At 41.3% G+C, this 22,625-nt stretch overlaps 1 pseudogene; it reads right to left on the minus strand.

The window, feature by feature from the left end:
- Positions 1 to 1,298: 1,298 nt before the first annotated feature.
- On the minus strand, positions 1,299 to 12,096 carry LOC118654206 (annotated as a pseudogene).
- Between the last annotated feature and the right edge of the window lie 10,529 nt (positions 12,097 to 22,625).

Below are 22,625 nucleotides of genomic sequence, written 5' to 3' on the forward strand. Positions count from 1 at the left end.
GAAATTAATCTCTTTTTATATCATGCCTGTTTTCAAACTGACGATCATTCTGGTCCAGGCACTGCTGATATACAAAACAATGGAATCACAAACAGGATGGGAAGAGATCAACCAAAGAATTTGTATACATTTATGCATAACCCATGGACACAGACAATAGGTGGTGAAATCCTGGGGCAGGGGTGGGCTAGACGAGGTCACTGGGGAAGAAAAGGGGACATATGTTTCAACAATAAAGATTTTTTTTAAAACAATGGAATTTTATTTTGATAAAAAACTCGAGTTTACAATCATTTAATAAATGAAGAGCAAACACTTCATTTTCCTATCCCATAACTCTTATGAAAAAAATCATTAGTAAACAAATATCTGTGAACCCGATTAAGGGTAAGGCAGACTGAATAATAAACCACCCCAAATGTTTACACTCCCTACGTGTGACTCACTCTAAAGGGGTGAAAACAACACTGGAGATAACTGAACTCTTAAGATATGGGCATTGAATCTCATTCTAATCACTCAAATAAGCCCAATGATCAATATTTATTTTTTGCTCATCATGGGCAGTAAACTATACACATTTTACTGAAGGAATACTTAGATAGAAGCACTTATTTAAGTTACACTGTGCATCACAACTATAAAAATGGCTTGAATAGTTCCATTTAACCACCATTTATAAAGTGCAGCTATATAATATTCTGCATTTTATCTGATGTCTGACATATCAAGCTAGAGTCCAGTGATGGCGAACCTATGACACGTGTGTCAGAGGTGACACATGAACTCATTTTTTTGGTTGATTTTTCTTTGTTAAATGGCATTTAAATATATAAAATAAATATCAAAAATATAAGTCTTTGTTTTACTATGGTTGCAAATATCAAAAAATGTCTATATGTGACACGGCACAAGAGTTAAGTTAGGGTTTTTCAAAATGCTGACACGCCGAGCTCAAAAGGTTTGCCATCACTGAGACTGAAAGTACCCCAGCTGCCAATTTCCACCACTTCTGAAAATATCTAGATGTGTGAAAAAGGACTGTCCCCCATACAAAGAACCAATTTCACAAACCTACTGTAAACAAATACATTTGTATAACTGGCACCTCAGGATGCTAGAGTTGTATTCATTTAAAAAACCATCCAGTTACCTTTGGTCTTTAAAAAAGCCTGCACTGTAATATCCTAAACATTATGTGCATCTCATGATGAAGAGAGTGGCCTTGCTGTGCAGAATGAGGAGAGTGCAATGTCACCATGAAGAGTAGCATGCTGTGGTTTCAAGGAACATCAGCATCACAGCATTGTATTCTGTACATCAGGATCGAGGTCATTGTTGCTGGAAGGGGGATGGATGGGGAGAATATTCAGCTCATCCACTTGCGGAGTTGGGTGCATGACTACCAGCTGGTCCTGGGGAATGTCTATGGCAGCTGCTGCAAGGTTGGTGATAGATTTACTCTTTTTTATTATTATTATTATTTTTATTTTTTTTTATTGCTTAAAGTATTACAAAGGATATTACATAAGTGTCCATTTTATCCCCCCGCCCTAGACAGTCCCCTAGCCTCCCCTATCCCCCAATGTCTTATGTCCACTGATTATGCTTATATGCATGCATACAAGTCCTTTAGTTGATCTCTTACCCCCCTACCTCCTGCACCCCAAACCTCCCCGGCCTTCCTGCTGCAGTTTGACAATCTGTTTGAGGCAGCTCTGCCTCTGTATCTATTATTGTTCAAAAGTTTATAATGGTCTCTATTATCCATGAATGAGTGAGATCATGTGGTATTTTTCCTTCATTGACTGGCTTATTTCACTTAGCATAATGCTCTCCAGTTCCATCCATGATGTTGCAAATGGTAAGAGTTCCTTCCTTTTTAGAGCAGCATAGTATTCCATCGTGTAGATGTACCACAGTTTTCTAATCCATTCATCTACTGATGGGCACTTAGGCTGTTTCCAGATCTTAGCTATGGTGAATTGTGCTGCTATGAACATAGGGGTGCATATATCCTTTCTGATTGGTGTTTCTGGTTTCTTGGGATATATTCCTAGAAGTGGGATCACAGGGTCAAATGGGAGTTCCATTTTCAGTTTTTTAAGGAAACTCCATACTGTCTTCCATAGTGGCTGCACCAGTCTGCATTCCCACCAGCAGTGCACAAGTGTTCCTTTTTCTCCACATCCTCTCCAGCACTTGTCGTTTGTTGATTTGTTGATGATAGCCAGTCTGACAGGTGTGAGATGGTACCTCATTGTTGTTTTGATTTGCATCTCTCGGATGATTAGTGACTTTGAGCATGTTTTCATATGTCTCTTGGCTTTCTGAATGTCCTCTTTTGAAAGGTGTCTATTTAGGTCCTTTGCCCATTTTTTGATTGGGTTGTTTATCTTCCTTTTGTTAAGTTGTATGAGTTCCCTATAAATTTTGGAGATTAGGCCCTTATCAGATATGACATTGGCAAATATGTTTTCCCACACAGTGGGTTTTCTCATTGTTTTGTTGATGGTTTCTTTTGCTGTGCAGAAGCTTTTTATTTTGATGTAGTCCCATTTGTTCATTTTCTCTTTCGTTTCAAGTGCCCTAGGAGCTGTATCAGTGAAGAAATTGCTTCGGCATATGTCTGAGATTTTGTTGCCTTTGGATTCTTCTAGAATTTTTATGGTTTCCTGTTGTACATTTAAGTCCTTTATCCATTTTGAGTTTATTTTTGTGTATGGTGTAAGTTGGTGGTCTAGTTTCATTTTCTTGCATATATCTGTCCAATTTTCCCAACACCATTTATTGAAGAGACTATCTTGGCTCCATTGTATGTTCTTGCCTCCTTTGTCAAATATTAATTGAGCATATTGGTTCGGGCAGATTTCTGGGCTCTCTATTCTATTCCATTGATCTATATGCCTATTCTTGTGCCAGTACCAGGCAGTTTTGAGAACAGTGGCTTTGTAATACAACTTGATATCTGGTATTGAGATCCCACATACTTTGGTCTTTTTCAGGATTGCTGCAGCTATTCGGGGTCTTTTTTTATTCCAGATGAATTTTTGGAGAGTTCATTCTAGATCTCTGAAGTATGCCGTTGGTATTTTAATGGGAAGTGCGTTGAATTTATAGATTGCTATGGGTAGTATGGACATTTTAATGATGTTGATTCTACCAATCCATGAACACGGTATGTTCTTCCATCTGTTTATGTCTTCCTCTATATCTTTTTTCAACGTCCTGTAGTTTTCTGAGTAGAGGTCTTTTACCTCTTTAGTTAAGTTTATTCCTAGGTAGCTTAATTTTTTTGGTGCGATGGTAAACGGGATTGTTTTTATAATATCTCTTTCTGAAAGTTCACTATTGGTGTATAGAAATGCCTTGGATTTCTTGGGGTTAATTTTGTATCCTGCTACATTGCCAAATTCATGTATTAAGTCCAGTAGCTTTTTGATGGAGTCTCTAGGGTTTTGTATGTATAATATCATGTCGTCTGCAAATAAGGACAGTTTTACTTCCTCTTTTCCAATTTGGATGCCTTTTATTTCTTCTTCTTGCCGAATTGCAATGGCTAACACTTCCAGTACTATGTTGAACAGGAGTGGTGAGAGGGGGCATCCCTGTCTTGTTCCTGTTCTTAGGGGAAATGGTGTTAGTTTTTGTCCATTGAGTATGATGTTGGCTGTGGGCCTGTCATATATGGCTTTTATTATGTTGAGGTATAATCCTTCTACTCCCACCTTGCTGAGAGCTTTTATCAAAAATGGGTGTTGAATTTTGTCAAATGCTTTTTCTGCATCAATTGATATGACCATGTGGTTTTTTTCTTTCAATTTGTTTATGTGATGTATCACGTTCATTGATTTGTGGATATTGTACCATCCTTGCATCCCTGGGATAAATCCTACTTGGTCATGGTGTATGATCTTTCTGATGTACTGCTGGATCCGATTTGCTAAGATTTTGTTGAAGATTTTGGCATCTACGTTCATGAGGGATATTGGCCTGTAATTCTCTTTCATTGTGTTGTCTTTACCTGGTTTTGGTATTAGGGTGATGCTGGCTTCATAGAATGAGCTTGGAAGTGTTCCTTCCTCTTGAATTTTTTGTAGTAGTCTGAGGAGGATAGGTTTTAGTTCTTCCTTGAATGTTTGGTAAAACTCCCCTGTGAAGCCGTCTGGTCCTGGGCTTTTGTTTGATGGAAGCATTTTGATTACTGCTTCAATTTCTTCCATAGTTATTGGCCTGTTGAGATTTTGAGATTCTTCCTGATTGAGTTTTGGAATGTTGTATTTTTCTAGGAATTTGTCCATTTCCTCCATGTTGTCTAGTTTGTTGGAGTAGTTGTCCATAGTATTTTTTAACAATCATTTGTATTTCTGTGGGGTCTGTTGTTATTTCGCCTCTATCGTTTCTGATTTTGTTTATTTGGGTCCTCTCTCTTTGCTTCTTGGTGAGTCTGGCTAGAGGTTTGTCAATCTTGTTTATCCTTTCAAAGAACCAGCTCTTGGTTTCATTGATTTTATGTATTGTTTTTTTGGTCTCTATGTCATTTATTTCTGCTCTAATCTTTATTATCTCCTTCCTTCTGCTCACTCTGGGGTTTTCTTGTTGCTCTCTTTCTAATTCTTTGAATTGTAGAGTTAGATGATTTACTACCATTTTTTCTTTTTTTTGAGATAGGCCTGTAGAGCTACAAACTTCCCTCTCAGTACTGCTTTCATTGTGTCCCATAGGTTTTGGATTGTTGTGTTTTCATTGTCATTAGTTTCCAGGATGTTTCGAATTTCTTCTTTGATTTCATTGGTAACCCAATCAATATTTAATAGCATGCTATTCAGCTTCCAGGTGTTTGAGTATTTTGGGTTGTTTTTATTGTAGTTTATTTCTAATATTATGCCATCGTGGTCTGCGAAGACGCTTTTTATGATTTCAATTTTCTTGAATTTGGGGATACTTTGCTTGTGACCCAATATATGGTCTATTTTTGAATATGTCTTATGAGCATTTGAGTAGAATGTATATTCCCTGGCTTTCGGGTGAAGTGTTCTGAAGATGTCTATTAAGTCCATCTGATCTAGTGAGTCATTTAGGATTGCTGTATCTTTGCTGATTGTTTGTCTAGAGGACTTATCCAGTGCTGTCAGTGGTGTATTAAAGTCCCCTACTATGATTGTATTGTTGTCGATCTCTCCTTTGATATCTTCCAGGAGTTTTTTAATGAATTTGGGTGCTCCTGCATTGGGTGCATATATGTTTACCAGGGTTATATCTTCTTGTTGTATTGATCCCTTTAGTATTATGAAGTGGCCTTCCTTATCTCTTGTTATGGCCTTCACTTTGAGGTCTATTTTGTCCGATATAAGTATTGCTACCCCAGCTTTCTTTTCCTTTCCATTTGCCTGAAAGATATTTTTCCATCCTTTCACTTTCAGTCTGTGTGAATCCCTTCTAATGAGGTGGGTTTCTTGTAGACAGCAGATGTATGGGTCATGTTTTTTTATCCATTCAGCCACTCGATGTCTTTTGGTTGGAGCATTTAGTCCGTTTACGTTTAAAGTTATTATTGAAAGGTACTTGTTTGTAGCCATTTCTGTTTTTGTGTGGCTGTTTTCTTTCTGAGCTTTTAATTTCTTCTTTTTATACCAGTCCCTTTAGCATTCCTTGCATTGCTGGCTTGGTGGTGATAAACTCCCTTAGCCTTTTTTTGTCTGTGAAGCTTCTTATTTCCCCTTCAAGTTTGAATGATAGCCTTGCTAGATAGAGTATTCTTGGATTCAGTCCTTTGCTTTGCATCACTTTGTAAATTTCCGTCCATTCTTTTCTGGCCTGATGTGTTTCTGTTGAGAAATCATTTGACAATCTAATGGGAGATCCCTTGCATGTAACTTTCCGTCTCTCTCTTGCAGCCTGTAAGATTCTCTCTTTGTCCTGAACATTTGCCATGGTAATTATGATGTGTCTTGGTGTGGGTCTTTTCGGGTTCACCTTGTTTGGGACTCTCTGGGCTTGTGTGACTTTTTTCTTCCCCACCTCAGGGAAGTTTTCTGATATTATTTCTTCGAATAGGTTTTCTAATCCTTATTCATCCTTCTGTTGTTCTGGTACCCCTATCATTTGTATGTTGTTTCATTTCATGTTGTCCCAAAGCTCCCTTAGGCTCTCCTCCTGTCTTTTCATTTTTTTCTCCAATTGCAGTACATTTTGGGTGTGTTTTGCTTCCTTGTCTTCTAATTCACTAATTCGGTCCTCCGCTTCTCCTAGTCTACTGTTGATACTTTCAATGGAGTTTTTCATTGCAGCTATATCACTCTTCATTTCTTCTTGGGTCTTACTTAAGTTGTTGATTTTTTCATCTGTTTCTTCTAGCTTCTTCCATATGTTATCGATTTTTTCATCTGTTTCTTCTTGCTTCTTGCAGAGGTTGTCGATTTTTTCCTCCATCCGGTTTATGCACTCTAGGACCCGTATTCTGAATTCTTTTTCTGTCATGTTGCATGCCTCTGTATTACTTAGCTGCTTTTCTGGAGAGTCCTCCTTCTCTTTCCTTTGGGGGTTTCTTTGTCTACCCATGTTTGATCTCACTGACATATCTAGACGTTGAGTCGTTCAGTGGCTGCTCCCTTGGTGGCAGTGACTCCTTGGTCTGTGGTTGCTCTTCGGGCGGTTGCGGTAGCAGCTGCTCTTCAGTTGGCAGCAGCTCCTCTGGTGGGTGCTGTTCACAGCTGTGGTGGCTCTTCTGACTGGTGGGGCGAGGTTTCACGTACAGCTGCTGTTCCTCAGCAGAGGGTGTGGTGCTCAGGAGGTTGCTGTTGCTTGGATCTGCTGCGTTGATTTAAAGGCACAAAATACAACACAACAAGGCACCACGTACCAGGCACTATACACAAATATATTCACGATATTAATAACCCCAAATAAAGGTGACCACCTGAATTAAGAGAATTAGGGGATAAGGAAGAAGGAAGAGAAAAAGATAAAAGAGAAAAAAGAAAAGAAAAGTAGGGACCAAAAAAAGGAGTGCAAAAATGAAATTGGGAAAAAGGAGGGGGGAAAATAAAAGCGAGAAAAGAAAAGAAAAAAAAAAGAGCGAAAAGAGAGAATGAAGTGGAAGAGGGGAAGAGACTTTTTTATATGAGGAGAATACTCCTATAGAACAGCCATTAATCCCAACAAATTCCAGCAACAGCTCCCTGGAGATGAATGCAAACTAGAAACAACCAATAATATAACGATGAAAATAGAATGGAGAACACTAATCCCAAAATAAAATAAAGAGAAAATAAAATGGCACTTTAAAAAAAATGGTAAAATGGTAGCAGTAATAATACTGGTTAAAATAAGAAGGTAGTAATTAAAAGGGTAAAATCAGGTGATGGAAAAAAGAAGAAAGAAAAAAAAAGAAGAAAAGAAAAAAAAGAAAAAAAATTGGTTTCTTAGGTAAAAGGTGAAAAAAAGAAAAAAAATATTGCAGTAGTAAAGGTCCTTCGGTTCTTCTATTCTTCAGTGTGGCTCGCCTTAGACCTGCCAGGTATTCAGGAGAGTGTTGAGTTTCCCTGCGATACACTGTTCCTCTGTGTTGTAAACCACAGTCCTTATTTTAAAGCAAGCCGCATTTGTTTCCCAGACTGCCTTATTTTGTGTTTAGCAAAGAGTCAGTTTGTGGGTCAGCCTCTGGGTGGCAGTGCTCTGGGGTTGGCCTCTGAGGCTATAGGGCCTCTCTGTCCAGTGGAAGTTCACTGCCCAGAGCTGGCTGCGTAATAGTTACCGGTGCTGTGTTGTTGCTGGGATTGAAAATCCCTCTATAGGACAGACCCTGTTAACTCCCAGGGACTGATCAGGTTATTTTAATCCTTGATCTCCTACAGGGTGGAATCTGGGTGTGGCTGTGCTCCTTGCCTGGGGGCCGGGGGGAGGAGTCTCACTCTCTGGAGAGAATGGCTGCCCCAGTCCTGGGCTCAGGGGTGTCTCAGCACTCAATTTGCTGCCACCTCTCCCGGCCCCCCTTCTCTCCTCAGTCTCTCCCCAGATTCCACTCCTCTGCACACTCTCCCTCTCTTCAGCACAGGTGAGTGTCTGTATCCGAAATGTCCCATGAACAGGATTCAGTGAAAACAAACAAACAAACGCCGGCCGCGGAAACGGGGAAGGCTTGGTTTCTGTAAGCTTCTTCTCTTACCGGGACTGCATGGTCTGGTCAGCTCTTCAGGCTGCCCCCTTTAGGCTCAGTCCTCTGTGATCACAGACCGAGCTCTCAATTCCCCCGGCAGTGCCAGGAATCCCGCGGTTCTCCTTTCCCCTGTTAGGGGCTGTGCCTGTCCCAAGGGACGCGGCTGTCTGCCACGGGGTCTCCCTCCGACTCTCTGGGCTCAGAGGTCTGGCAAACTTTCCTGCCCAAATCCCTGGTTTTTTTTTTACCTTTCCAGGGGAGTTCTGCTCTTCCCGGCTGCAAACAGTCTCGCCAGCTGAGGAATTTCGCCAATTCGGGGTGGATGTTACTAGTTTCAGCTGCTCACTCCATTTGCTCAGGGACACGACCTGGGACGCGTCTGCCTATACCGCCGCCATCTTCCGTGTCAAGATCGATAGATTTACTCTTTACACACTGAAAGTCTACATGCTGACTCTTTCCTTCTTCCTTCTCCCAGGACATTCGAATAAAGGGTCTTTGGACATAGTTGTAAATCACTTCTGGGTGGCCCCCAGGCCTTTTCTTTATTTTTTCTTTATAGGTAGGATAACCTTCTATTCCCAATCTATTCTTCTTAAGACCCCTCGCCTTCAAAACTGATTTAGTCACATCTGTTTTCAGTGTACTTCAAAAGTCTATATAATTTTGTGCTATAAATAATTTGTGAATATTCTTCTCCCAACTGGGGTGAATGTTCTTCGTCCCAATCAACCACACCATCATCTGTAAGCACCACTATGTGGCATTCTCATTCCCCACTCTGGGCACTAGCTACCATGAGAGGCAGGATCATTTCTTCTAGATAAAATTCAAACTGTCTATGAGACCATCATTTGATAACTCATGCATTAGGGCACCGAGAGCTCTACATTTAATAGTACTATATTCAAAAGAGATACAAAGAGATAATAGTCACATGCTTCTCTCAGTTCAGGAATAGCTATGTCATCAGGACATGGATTACTTAAATTTGCATATTCCATATATATATATATATATATATATATATATATATATATATATATGCAAATTTGCCCTCATGGGAACTATGGGCTGGAGCAGGTGGGTGTGGCTGCGTGCCGCAGGAGGCTGGCGGACATGAGGCTGCGTCAAATAAAATAAAATGCGTTCACATGTCCTAAAGCACAAACATCCCAGCAGATAACTCAATGCAGGTCATTGTGTAATGATTACACAATATTGATTACACAGTAAACTTATTTTCACCAAAAAAAAAAATAACATCTTCATTGAAAGATGCCCCAGTAAGGCTGCTGAGGCTTTCATCTGTCCCTTTCTACACCGAAGACAACAGGGTTCAAGGAAGAAGAGCTCCAGTTTTGTTTTCTCAGCACCCAGCTAGGAGGCCTCCCTGGGGCGGCTCTCCCCTCCATACCCTTCCGCAGGGCCAGGACCGGCGCTCTGGCCTGGGCGCCCCGAGGAGAGGTGGAACAAAGTGCTTTCCCTCCAGGACTCCCCTCCCCCTGGGAGTCCTGCACAGAGGGCGCTCTCCCTGGGAACCGGAAATCCGCCTCCCGGGCCACTACGCAGCAACAGGGCCTGGAGAGCAGCGGGAGGGCGACCTACCCATGTGGTTTTGTACACTGGCGGAGGCCACGCAGCTGCGATAGTTGAAGTCGTCCTAGATGGAGGACCCGGGTGGCGGGGATCAGAGTCAGCCATGTAGGCAATGGAACCCCAACTCCCCACTGAATGATGTACAGCACACGGACCTCAGTCACTTCCTGAGCAGCAGTCAGCCCCGACTGGGGATCAAACCTGAAACCTAAGTAGGTGCCCTGTCAGAATGGAGCCCAAATCATTGCTGTGGCAGAGGAGCTCCAACCCACAGCAGGAGCCAGGGCAGCCAGAGGGGTTTTGTTGAGGGGCCCTGACAGGCAGCCCGCAGCACAGTGGGTTAGAACCTCCTCCTGATACAGCAAGGTTGCAGGTTGGGTCCTGGTCAGGGCACAGACAAGAAGCAACCAAAGAGCATAATAAGTGGAACAACACACCGGTGTTTCTCTCGCTCTCTTCCTCTCTCTAAAATAATCAATCAATAAAAATTAAAATAAAAAATAAACCCTCTGGCTTGCAGCATTGCTAAAACAGAAAGCAAAGTCCCATCCCTTCCCATTCATTCAACAAATACTTCATATGCTCCTTCAGTAATCACACTGGGGATGGGTGTTTGCTTGTTTTTTTGGTTTGGTTTATCCTCACCTGAGGACATTTTTGCATTGATTTTTTTTTTTACAGAGAGTGGAAGGGAAGGAGAAAGACAGAAACTAATGTGAGAGACATCAATTAATTGCCTCTTGCTGAATCCCCAACCAGGGCCTGGCATTGAGCCTGCAACCCAGGTATGTGCCCTTGATCAGAATCCAACCTGGTACCCTTCACTCTGCCTGCAGAAGCACTATCCACTGAACCAAACCAGCATTTTTTTTCTTTTTAAGTCCTCCTCTAAGGATATGTTTTTTTCATTGATTCTAGAGAGAGAGGAAGGGAGAGGGAAAGAGAAAGAAAAACATTGATCACTTGCCTGAGCAATCTGACAGGGATGGAAAGCACAACCAGTGTATGTGCCCTCATCTGGAATCGAACCCATTACCCTTTGGTGCGTGAGAGGACACTCTAACTACTGATTCACACTGACCAGGACCTGGAGGTACACTTAAAATTTTTTTCAGATCTGCCCTGGCCAGGTGGCTCAATTGGTTGAAGTCTCAACCTGTACACCAAAGGATTTCCTGTTGGATTTTAGGTTAGGGCACATACTTAGGTTTAGGTTAGATCCCAGTGGGTCAGCAGGTGCAGAGGCAGTCTACTGGTATTTCTCTGTCACATGGATGTTTCTCTCTCTAAAAATCAATTTTAAAAACATCCTCAGGTGAGAATTAGAACTATATAAATATTAAAACATTTTCAGCTCTAAAATTTTATTTGGTTCTTTTTTAAATTTTATTTTTTAATTTACAGTTCACATTCAATATCCTATCCTATATAATAAAACCCTAATATGCAAATCAACTGTACGGTAGAATGACTGGTCGCTATGAACTGACCACCAGGGGGCAGACGCTCAACATAAGAGCTGCCCTCTGGTGGTCAGTGTGCTCCCACAAGGGGAGCGCTGCTCAGCCAGAAGCCGGGATCATGGCTGGCGAGTGCAGCGGTAGTGGTGGGAGCCTTTGTGACAGCACTAAGTAGCAGTGAGCTGAGCAGTAGGGAGCAGCAAGCAGGCGGGCAGTAAGGAGAGAGGAGTCCCAGACTGGGAGAGGGCACAGGCCGGGCTGAGCCCCCCTCCCCACCTCCAGTGTATGAATTTCATGCACCGGGCCACTAGTTTTTTAGTAATTCAGACTAGCTCGAAATACAGTGGAGCCAGTTCCTTCTGCCACCTCATATTCTCCCTTCTCATTGGGGCATGTAAAATTATGTTCTCTGCCAGATCCAAACATCCTGCCCAACATTGTATTTGGCTGTGCAGTAAAAATGGATGGGTTTACAACAAATCTAGTGTTATCCACAATTAGTGTCACTCTTTCTGATGTTCTTATATTCTGAGCTCCTTCTGTTGCATTTTCATATACAAACATCATCTCCCCAGATGTCTTACAGCTACCATCTGAACTTGACTGACTACTATTTCTGCTGCTGTTCCCAGGACTCCTACTGGAACCATTTGGAGATGTTTTTTGAGGACGAGGACTGCCTGGACGAGAGGAACTGTTCAGTCGTATTGGAGAAGTAACATTTCTAATACAAGGAGTGAGCTGAGACTCTGTTCTTTCATGAGATGAATCTCATGATCTTTCACTTGAGCATCTATCTCTTGAGCTCTCACGTCCCCCACTAGCACCATGTTTACTCATTTTCCTGTGGTAGACAACTCTTTTAGCAACACGTGAGGGAGTACTGTAGTCCTCTGTGAGTGTCCACAAAGGGCCTAGGCCCGTGGTCAGCAAACTGTGGCTCGCAAGCCACATGCAGCTCTTTGGCCCCTTGAGTGTGGCTCTTCCTAAGCCTCAGGAGTACACTAATTAAGTTAATAACAATTTACCTACCTATATAGTTTAAGCTTAAAAAATTTGTCTCTCAAAAGAAATTTCAATCGTTGTACTGTTGATCTTTGGCTCTGTTGACTAATGAGTTTGCTGACCACTGGCCTAGGCAAAAGCTGGGGCCAATGATACCTCCGCTTCCTCCTCAGCTGGATCCATCAGGAGGTGTAGGTGAGAACAGCCACTCGGGCAGCTGGGGCTACCAGAGCCACCCGGCATGTTGTAACAATAAATATTTTTTTTAAAAAAAGAATCATTTTTTGCCTGGCCAGTGTTGCTCAGTGGTTGAGCATTGACCTATGAATCAGGAGGTCATGGTTTGATTCCTGGTCAGAGCACATGCTTGGGTTGTGGGCTTGATCCCCAGTGTGGGGAGTGCAAGAGGCAGCCATTCAATGATCCTCTCTCATCATTGATGTTTTTATCTCTCTTTCTCCCTTTTCCTTTCTCTCTGAGATAAAAATATATATATATGTTTTTAAAAAATAATCATTTTGGTAATTGTGCGTCCTTAACCATCAACTGTTGCCAGTTTTGTAGCGTAAACTTTGTCTTTTATGTATCCCTATAAAAAGTCTAGTGGGTAAATTTTCTTTGTTCAAAAGTTAGTCTGGCTTCACTCATTATTTCAAGTTAACTAGACCTGAAGAGGAGTAAAAATTGAGTTATCAGCTGTTAAAGTGTGTATTACATTTTCTGGGACAACCTGTGTCCCCCTAAAAAATGTATACACACTTTGGATAATTGTAAAGGCAGTGTTTGTACTTTAACTGCATTTTTAAGCTTCCAATAGCATTTTAGGATGAATTCCCTTTGTTCAAAGCTTAGTCTGACTGAAAAGAAAGAAACATCAATTGAGCTATTAGCTATTCAAACATGTATACATGATTTTGGGACACACTGTGTGTGTGTGTGTGTGTGGGTGTATAATCTTATCTAATAAAGAAGGAACATGCAAATTGACCATCATGCCATAACGGTCAAGATGGCTGCGCCCACAGCAGGGGCCCTGTTCCCATAAGGAGCCTTAACGAGCAATCAGCAGGGACCTGAGGCTGCATGGCTGGGCCCCCCACCCAGTGGGGTTTGACAGGGGACCTCAGGCCACACCCCCTGCCCTGGTGCCAGGCCGGGGGACCTCAGACCATGCCCCCCACTCCAGCGCCAGGCCGGGGGACCTGAGGGTGTGCTGGGGGACCTGAGGCTGTGCCCCCCACCCAGCATGTGCTGGGGGACCTGATTCTGCACCCCCCACCCAGCGGGGCTTGACAGGGGACGTGAGGCTGAGCCTCCCACCCAGTGCCGGTCCAGGGGACCTGAGGCTGCACCCCTGCCCAGCGAGGCTTGACAAGGATGGGGCCAGCCGGGTCTGGATCTCACCCAATAGGAGTGGGGTCGGGTGGGTCTGGGTCTTGCATGATTTTGAGGCACTGTGGGTGGGCAGGGACTTGATTCTGGGTCCCGCGGTGCACCCCATACTCTGACAAGAGGAAGATTTTCATATACATTTTACTAATTTTCTTTCATCTCTGACACTTCTATTATATAGAAAGGGCAAATAGCAATATTAAAATATTTCCTCTAATTGATCCCTTTTTAATGTGCATGAATTTTGTGCACGGCCCACTAGTGTATGTTTTCATTTTTCTTTATTGAATTTATTGAGGTGACATTGTTTAACAAAATTATACAGGTGGAAGGAGACTTGACTGGGTGGTGAACACACAATACAGTGTACAGATGATGTATTGTGGAAAATTCTACAAATATATTGACAAATTTAGATGCTTTGAGACAAAAATGCAAGATGTCCATGCATACAATAAGGCAGTGGTTGGCAAACTGCAGCTCGCGAGCCACATGCGGCTCTTTGGTCCCTTGAGTGTGGCTCTTCCTAAGCCTTAGGAGTACCCTAATTAAGTTAATAACAATTTACCTACCTATATAGTTTAAGCTTACAAAATTTGTCTCTCAAAAGAAATTTCAATCGTTGTACTGTTGATATTTGGCTCTGTTGACTAATGAGTTTGCTGACCACTGCAATACGGTAATATATCTTTATCACCTTAATGAATCTCAATAACAACTTTTCCTTATCTGAATATGCAATTTGATAAATTCTAGATGTTACAGTGTAATTTATATAACCTGTGGGGTTTTAGTTTTGTTTTGTTTTTAAATAATTTATATTAATTTGTTTTTTCTCCTGCCACTACTCCAAAAAAAGATGCTATAAAGAACACCTATCCATTAAACATTTGTACTATTAATTATATATACTCATGAAAGACAGATTTAAATATACTTAGAAATATCTAATTGAATGTACTTTATTTTGTGATTTCACTTGACAGGGCAGTAGTACAATGTTTTTATTCTGATTTAGAGATTTTGTCTTTGTGGTAAAAAACTTTAATTAGCTAAAATAACAATAATATCTAGACTGTCAAACTACAGTGGGAAGGCCGGGGAGGGGAGGGGGGCAAAAGGGGGGGTAAGAGATCAACCGAAGGACTTGTATGCATGCATATAAGCATAAGCAATGGACATAAGACACTGGGAGGTAGGGGAGGCCAGGGGATTGTCAAGGGTGGGGGGAAAAAGGAAACATATGTAATACCCTTTGTAATACTTTAAGCAATAAAACAATTTAAAAAAATAAAATAAAATAACAATAATATCTAGCATCAGCAACAGTTTACCAGTTAATTTCACTGGGATTTAAGAGGTTTATCAGATCAGTTTAAAACAAAGAATATATGCACCCCTATATTCATAGCAGCATTATTTACAATAGCTAAGATCTGGAAATGGTTCAAATGCCCATCAGTAGATGAGTGGATAAAAAAGCTGTGGTACATTTATATAATGGAATACTCTGAAGCTGAAAGAGAAGGATCTCCTACCCTTTGAGACAACATGGAGGGACCAGGAGAGTATTATGCTAAGTGAAATAAGCCAGTCAGAGAAATACAAATATCACATAATCTCACTTATATGTGGAATCTAAAAAACAAAATAAATTGACAAACCAAATAGATCCAGAGACATGAAAGCATGCCAGCAGACTGAGGATTCTCAGATGGAAGGGGTGGGCTGGGAAGAGATTAACCAAAGAACTTTTATGCATATATGTATAACCCATGGACACAGATAATAGTGTGGTGAAGGCCTGGGGAGGAGGTGGGAGTGGAGTGGAGGGGATCAATGTGGGGATAAAAGGGGACATCTGTAATGCTTCCAACAATAAAGATAAATTTAAAATTACAAAATAAAGAGACTTAAAAATAAATTTAAAAAATAAAACAAATGAAATGCCTATCGTGGTCAATGGTGGCAGTTGTTTTGATATAAGTGCCTTCATATACATTTAATCTTCTTAGGTTTGGTCTGCAATTAAATGATAGTTTGTATTAAAGCTGTGCGAATAAACATGGCTTGGATGATGACTTAAACAGAACAAATAGATATATAGAACAAATAGATATATATCTGAAACATATCCAGTATTAAAACTATCTACATGTATGGTGCTGCCCAAATTTGGACATGTCATTTTCAATGAGAGGGAAAAGACTAATATAATTTCCTTTTAATGTATCAAATGTTCATGTTTACAAATTTATATGGAACACTAATAAGTAAGCATACATTATAGTGACCAGATGTACCAAGAATAATTATAGGATATTTCTACTTAGATGAAATATACACATGTATACTGGATCTATTTAAGTACCTGAAAGAGTTATAAAATTTAAAATTAAATGTCAGAGAAAACCTTGAAATTGTCGTACAATAAGTGATATCATGAAACACTTTTATCAATTTGTCATATATTTGTTATTGCTAAAGATGACAATGTTTTGATTTGGGATTTAAACTCACATATCAACACCGAGAATCTATGGCATTTTTATACACCAATAATGAACTTATAGAAAGATAAAGTTTTTAAAAAATATCATTTACCATTGCAACAAAAGAATTAAGATACCTAGGAATAAACTTAACTAAGGAAGTAAAAGACCTGTACTGGTAAAACTAAAGGAAGTTGAAAAAAGAGATAGTGGAAAACATAAATAAGTGGAAGAATACACCATGATCAAGGATTGGTAGAATCAACATCATTAAAATGTCCATACTACCCAAAGCAATCTATAGATTCAATGCAATACTCATGAAAACACCAATGACATATTTCACACACCTAGAACAAACTCTCCAAAAATTCATCTGGAATAAAAAATAAGACCCAGAATAGCCACAGCAATCCTGAAAAAGAAGAACAAAGTTGGAGGGATCACAACACCAGATATAAAGCTATATTACAAAGCCACTGTCCTCAAAACTACCTGGTACTGGCAAAAGAACAGACATATAGACCAGTGGAACAGAATAGAGAACCCAGAAATCAACCCAAGCCATTATGATCAATTAATATTTGACAAAGGAGGCAAGAGCATACAATGGAGTCAAGACAGTCTTTTCAATAAATGGTGTTGGGAAAATTGGACAGATGTATGCAAAGAAATGAAACTAGACCAGCAACTTACACCATACACAAAAATAAACTCAAAATGGATAAAAGACTTAAATGTAAGATGGGAAACCATAAAAATCTTAGAAGAATCCATAAGCAGCAAAATATCAGATATATGTCATAGCAATATCTTTACTGATACAGCTCCTAGGGCAATGGAAACTAAGGAGAAAATAAAAAAAATGTGACAACATTAAAATAAAAAGCTTCTGCACAGTAAAAGAAACCATCATCAAAACCCCAAGAGAGCCCACTGCATGGGAGAACATATTTGCCAATTTTATACCTGACTAGGGGCTCAGTGCACAACTCCATGCACCTTGATAGGAACTATGGGCAGCAAGGCTGCAGTGGGCACAAGGTGGTCTAAGTGCATCCTCCATGCCCCCACCTGGCCCCGCCCGCCATGGCCCCTGGTTCCCTGGCTGCCAGCAGCCCCACTCCCGCCACCGCCACTCCCATGCACTGACGGTGCCAGCCCTGCTGGCACCTGATGATGGCGTGGAGCAGTTGGGGCCAGCACCACCAGCAGGTGCCAGCAGGGCTGGCTCCATCAACGGGTGCAAGTGGCTGCTGCTGCCCTGATCACCCCTCAAGAGCAGAGGGAGGTGGAGAAGCCCTCAGGGGTGATCGGGGCCTGCAGCTGCCACTCATACCTGCTGACAGCACCGAGCGATCAGGACCAGCGATGGGCGCTGACAGCAGGTGTGACCAGCGGCTCCAGCACTAACTACAGGTGCAAGTGGGGCCAGCACCGGCAGCGGGTGCCAGTGGCGGCTCCATTGCTGGCAGCGGGTGTGAGCATGGCTGTCACTGGCAGCGGGTGCAAGCAGTGGCTGCTGACCCTGATCAGCTCTAGGAGCAGGTGGAGGTGGAGAAGCCCTGAGTGGCGATCAGGGATAGCAGCCATCACTCGCACCCACTGATGGTGCTGAGAGATTGGGGCCGGCACCAGGAGCCAGAAGCGGGTGTGAGAGGGGACGGCGCTGGAAGCAGGTGCAAGCACCAGGTGGGACCGCTGCGTGTGGGAGCAAAGAATTTTCAGTACCCACCAGAGGCTCGCCCGGATGACAGCAACCAGCAGCCTTGGTCTGGTGCCCCCTGCTCACCTGCTCCACAATCCAGCAGTGGCGGACACCCGATATGTTCCATGCATGCCCCCTGGTGGTCAGCACGCATCATAGCAACAGGTTGTTCAGTTGTTCAGTTGTTTGGACATTCGGTCTATTTGCATATTAGGGTTTTATATATAAAGATAAGGGTTTAACCTCCAAAATTTATAGGGAACTGTTATAACTTAACAAAAGGAAGATAAACAAGTCAATCAAAAAAATTGGCAAAGGACCTAAATAGCTACTTTTTGAAAGTGGACATACAGAAGGCCAAGAGACATATGAAAATATGCTAAAAGTCTCTAATTATCCAAGAAATGTAAATCAAAACGACAATGAGGTACCATCTCACACCTGTCAGAATGGCTGTCATCAACAAATCAACAAACGACAAGTGCTGGAGAGGATGCAGAGAAAAAGGAACACTCGTGCACTGCTGGTGGGAATGCAGACTGGTGCAGCAACTGTGGAAGACAGTATGGAGTTTCCTCTAAAAGTTAAAAATGGAACTCTCATTTGACCCAGTAATCCCACTTCTAGGACTATATCCCAAGAAACCAGAAACACCAATCAGAAAGGATATATGCGCCCATATGTTCATAGCTGCACAATTTACAATAGCTAAGATTTGGAAAGAGCCTAAGTGCCCATCAGCAGGTGAATGGATTAAAAAACTGTGGTACATCTACACAATGGAATACTATGCTGCTATAAAAAAGAAGGAACTTTTAACATTTGCAACTGCATGGATGGAACTGGAGAGCATTATGCTAAACGAAATAAGCCAGTTAGAGAAAGATAAATATCACATGATCTCACTCATATGTGGGATATAATGATCAACATAATTTGATGAACAAGAATAGATCCAGAGACAAATGGCGGGGGGGAGGGGATTAGAGAGCAACCAAAGGGCTTGCATGCATCCATATTAGCATAATCAATGGACATAGACACTGGGGCAGTGGGGGCTTGCCCGGGGTGGGAATGCCTGGGGGGGGGGGTGTCAATTGGGGAAAAAGGAGACATATGTAAAACTTTAGACAGTAAAAAAGTAGTACAAATAAAAAAATAAATAACCTGTTTGAAGAAATAATGACAGAAAATTACCTTGATGTTGGGAAGAAAAGTCACACAAGTCCAAGAAGCACACAGAGTCCCAAACAAGATGAACCCCAAAAGACTGACACCAAGACATAGTAATTAAATTGGCAAAAATCAACAAAAAAAATAATCTTAAAGGCTGCCAGAGAGAGACAGAAAGTTACCTACAAGGGATCTCCCATTAGAATATCAACTGATTTCTCAACAGAAACACACCAGGCCAGAAGGGAATGGAATGAAATATACAAAGTCATGCAACGAAAGTGTCTGAATCCAAGAATACTATACCCAGGAAGGCTACCATTCAAAATTGAAGGTGAAATCAGGAGCTTAATAGACAAAAAAGGACTAAGGATTTTATTACCACCAAACCAACAATACATGACATGCTAAAGGGGCTGCTGTAAAAAGAAGAAATAGAAAGGGAAGAAGGAAAATAGGCATAAAAAATAAAAATGGTGACAACCAAGTACCTATCAATAATAACCTCAAATATAAATAGATTAAATGCTCCAATAAAAAGACATAGGGTAGCTCAATGGATAAGAAAACGTAACCCATATATTTGTTGTCTACTAAGGCCCACCTCAGAAAAAAAGGACTCACACAGACTGAAAGTGAGGGGATGAAAAAAAAATTGTTCAGGCAAATGGAAATGAAAAAAAAAGCTGAGATAGCAATACTTATATATGGCAAAATAGACCTCAAAGTGAAGGCCATAACAAGAGATAAGGGCAGCCACATCATAATACTAAAAGGAGCAATTCAACAACAAGATGTAACTCTGGTAAATATATATGCACCTAATACAAGAGCAACCAAATAAATACATTAAAAAAAAAAAAAAACTTCTGGAAGATATTAAGGGAGAGATCGACAGCAACACAATCATTGTAAGGGATTTTAATGCCCCATTGTCACCACTGGATAAATCCTCTAAACAAAAAATCAGCAAAGAAACAGCAAGCCTAAATGACTCAATAGATCACAAAGGAATTAATCAACATCTTCAGAACATTTCACCCAATGCTACAGACTATACATTCTTCTCCAGTGCGCACAAGACATTTTCAAAAATAGACCACATATTGGGACACAGGCAGTCTCTTCAAATTTAAGAAGATTGAAATCCTATCAAGCATCTTCTCAGATAACAATGACATAATATTAGAAATCAACTACAATTAAAACAATTAAAAAAAACAAACACTTGGAAGCTAAATAGCATGCTATTAAACAATGATTGGGTTACCAAAGAGATCAAAGAAGAAATTAAAAAGCATCCTGGAAACAAATAACAATGGAAACACAACAATCCAAAAGTTAGGAGATGCAGTAAAAGCAGTCCTGAGAGAGAAGTTCATAGCTCTACAGGCGTACCTAAGAAAAGAAAGAAAGAAAGAAAGAAAGAAAGAAAGAAAGAAAGAAAGAAAGAAAGAAAGAAAGAAAGAAAGAAAGGAAGAAAGGAAGGAAGGAAGGAAGGAAGGAAGGAAGGAAGGAAGGAAGAAAGAAAGAAAGAAAGAAAGAAAGAAAGAAAGAAAGAAAGAAAGAAAAAAATGGTAATAAATTATCTAACCCTATAACTTAAAGAAGTAGAAAGAGAGCAACAGAAAAGCCTAGAGTGAACAGAAGGGAGGAAATAATAAAGGTCAGAGCAGAAATAAATGACATAGAGACAAAAAAAATACAAAAGATCAGTAAAACCAAGAGCTGGTGCTTTGAAAGGATAAACAAGATTGATGAACTTCAAATCAGTCTCATCAAGAAACAAAGAGAGAGGACACAAATAAACAAAATAAGAAATGAAAGAGGTGAAGTAACAACCGATCCTTCAGAAATACAAATGATTATGAAAAAATATTATGAACAACTCTGTTCCAATAAACTGCACAAACTTAATTAAATGGACATATTCCTAGAAAAATACAGTCTTCCAAAATTCAATCAGGAAGAATCACAAAACTTGAATAGACCCATAACGACTGATGAAATTGAACCTGTAATTAAAGCACTTCCAGCAAACAAAAGCCCTGATCAAGATGGCTTCACAGGGGAGTTTTACAAAACATTCAGAGAAGAACTAACACCTCTCTACATCAGACTAGTCTAAAAACTCAAGAGGAATGAACAATATAAAGCATTACCCTAATCCAAAAAATAAAGACACTACAAAGAAAGAGAATTACAGGCCAGTATCCCTGATGAACATAGATGCTAAAATCCTTGACACAAGTCTAGCAAATCAGATTCAGCATTACATTAGAAAGATCATACACCATGACAAAAAAAAAAGACTGTTAAAAAAGAAAAAAATATGAAAAGACAGACACAAGACCAAAATAATTAAAGGAAGAAAAAAGAAACCAAAAAGATAATGTGAAATCTTTAAGCAAGAGAAAAGAAATAGAATTAGGATAAAAAAGAAAAGAAATAATAAATAAAATAATAATTTAAAAATAATAATGATGATAAATAAAATATAGACTAGAAAAAGAAAAATGAAAAGAACAGTAAAAAATACAATAAATAAAAATAAAACAAGAAAAATGAAAGAGGAAAAAAATAGAATACAAGGAAAGAGAAATAAGAGTATCCTATCTAATAATAGACAAACATGGTAATTAGCCATACCTCCACTACACTTCCAATTGGCTAATCAGGGCGATATGCAAATTAATTGCCAACAAAGATGGCGGCCGGCAGCCAGGCAGCTGAAGCGAACATGAGGCTTGCTTGCTCCAGTGATGGAGGAAGCCAAGGTTCCCCACCTGCCACAGCCCAGCTCTGAGCTCCAGTCTATGCAACTATGTTGCAATTATAGAAGCTAAACAAACCCCAGATACCTGCTTTCAGCCAGCCGGCCTCAGAGCTGGAGCCACAACAAAGTTTCAATTACAGAAGGTAAATAAATCCCAGAATTAAAAAAAGAAAAAAAGGAGAGACTGGGAGCTTCATTTGCAGGCTTGGCCAGCCTGAAAACAGCCATCAGCCCCTCATCCAGGCTGGCCAGGCACCCCACTGAGAACCCCCACCCTGAAGGGGGTGAGGGCAGCCTTAAAACAGCCATAACCCCTTATCCAGGCTGGCCAGGCATCCCAGTGGGAACTGCCACCCTGAAGGGGGTGCAGGCAGCCTTAAAATAGCCATAGCCCCTCATCCAGGCTGGCCAGGCACCCCAGTGGGGATCCCCACCCTGAAGGGGGTGCAGGCAGCCTGAAAACAGCCATCAGCCTTTCACCCAGGCTGGACAGGCACCCCAATGGGGACCCCCACCATAAAGGGGGTGCAGGCAGCCTGAAAACAGCCATCAGCCCCTCATCCAGGCTGGCCAGGCACCCCACTGAGAACCCCCACCCTGAAGGGGGTGAGGGCAGCCTTAAAACAGCCATAACCCCTCATCCAGGATGGCCTGGCACCCCAGTGGGGATCCCCACCCTGAAGGGGGTGCAGGCAGCCTGAAAACAGCCATCAGCCTTTCACCCAGGCTGGACAGGCACCCCAATGGGGACCCCCACCATAAAGGGGGTGCAGGCAGCCTGAAAACAGCCATCAGCCCCTCATCCAGGCTGGCCAGGCACCCCACTGAGAACCCCCACCCTGAAGGGGGTGAGGGCAGCCTT

Source organism: Myotis myotis, unplaced genomic scaffold, assembly GCF_014108235.1.
Source record: "Myotis myotis isolate mMyoMyo1 unplaced genomic scaffold, mMyoMyo1.p scaffold_m19_p_4, whole genome shotgun sequence".
Classification (NCBI taxonomy): Eukaryota; Metazoa; Chordata; class Mammalia; order Chiroptera; family Vespertilionidae; genus Myotis; species Myotis myotis.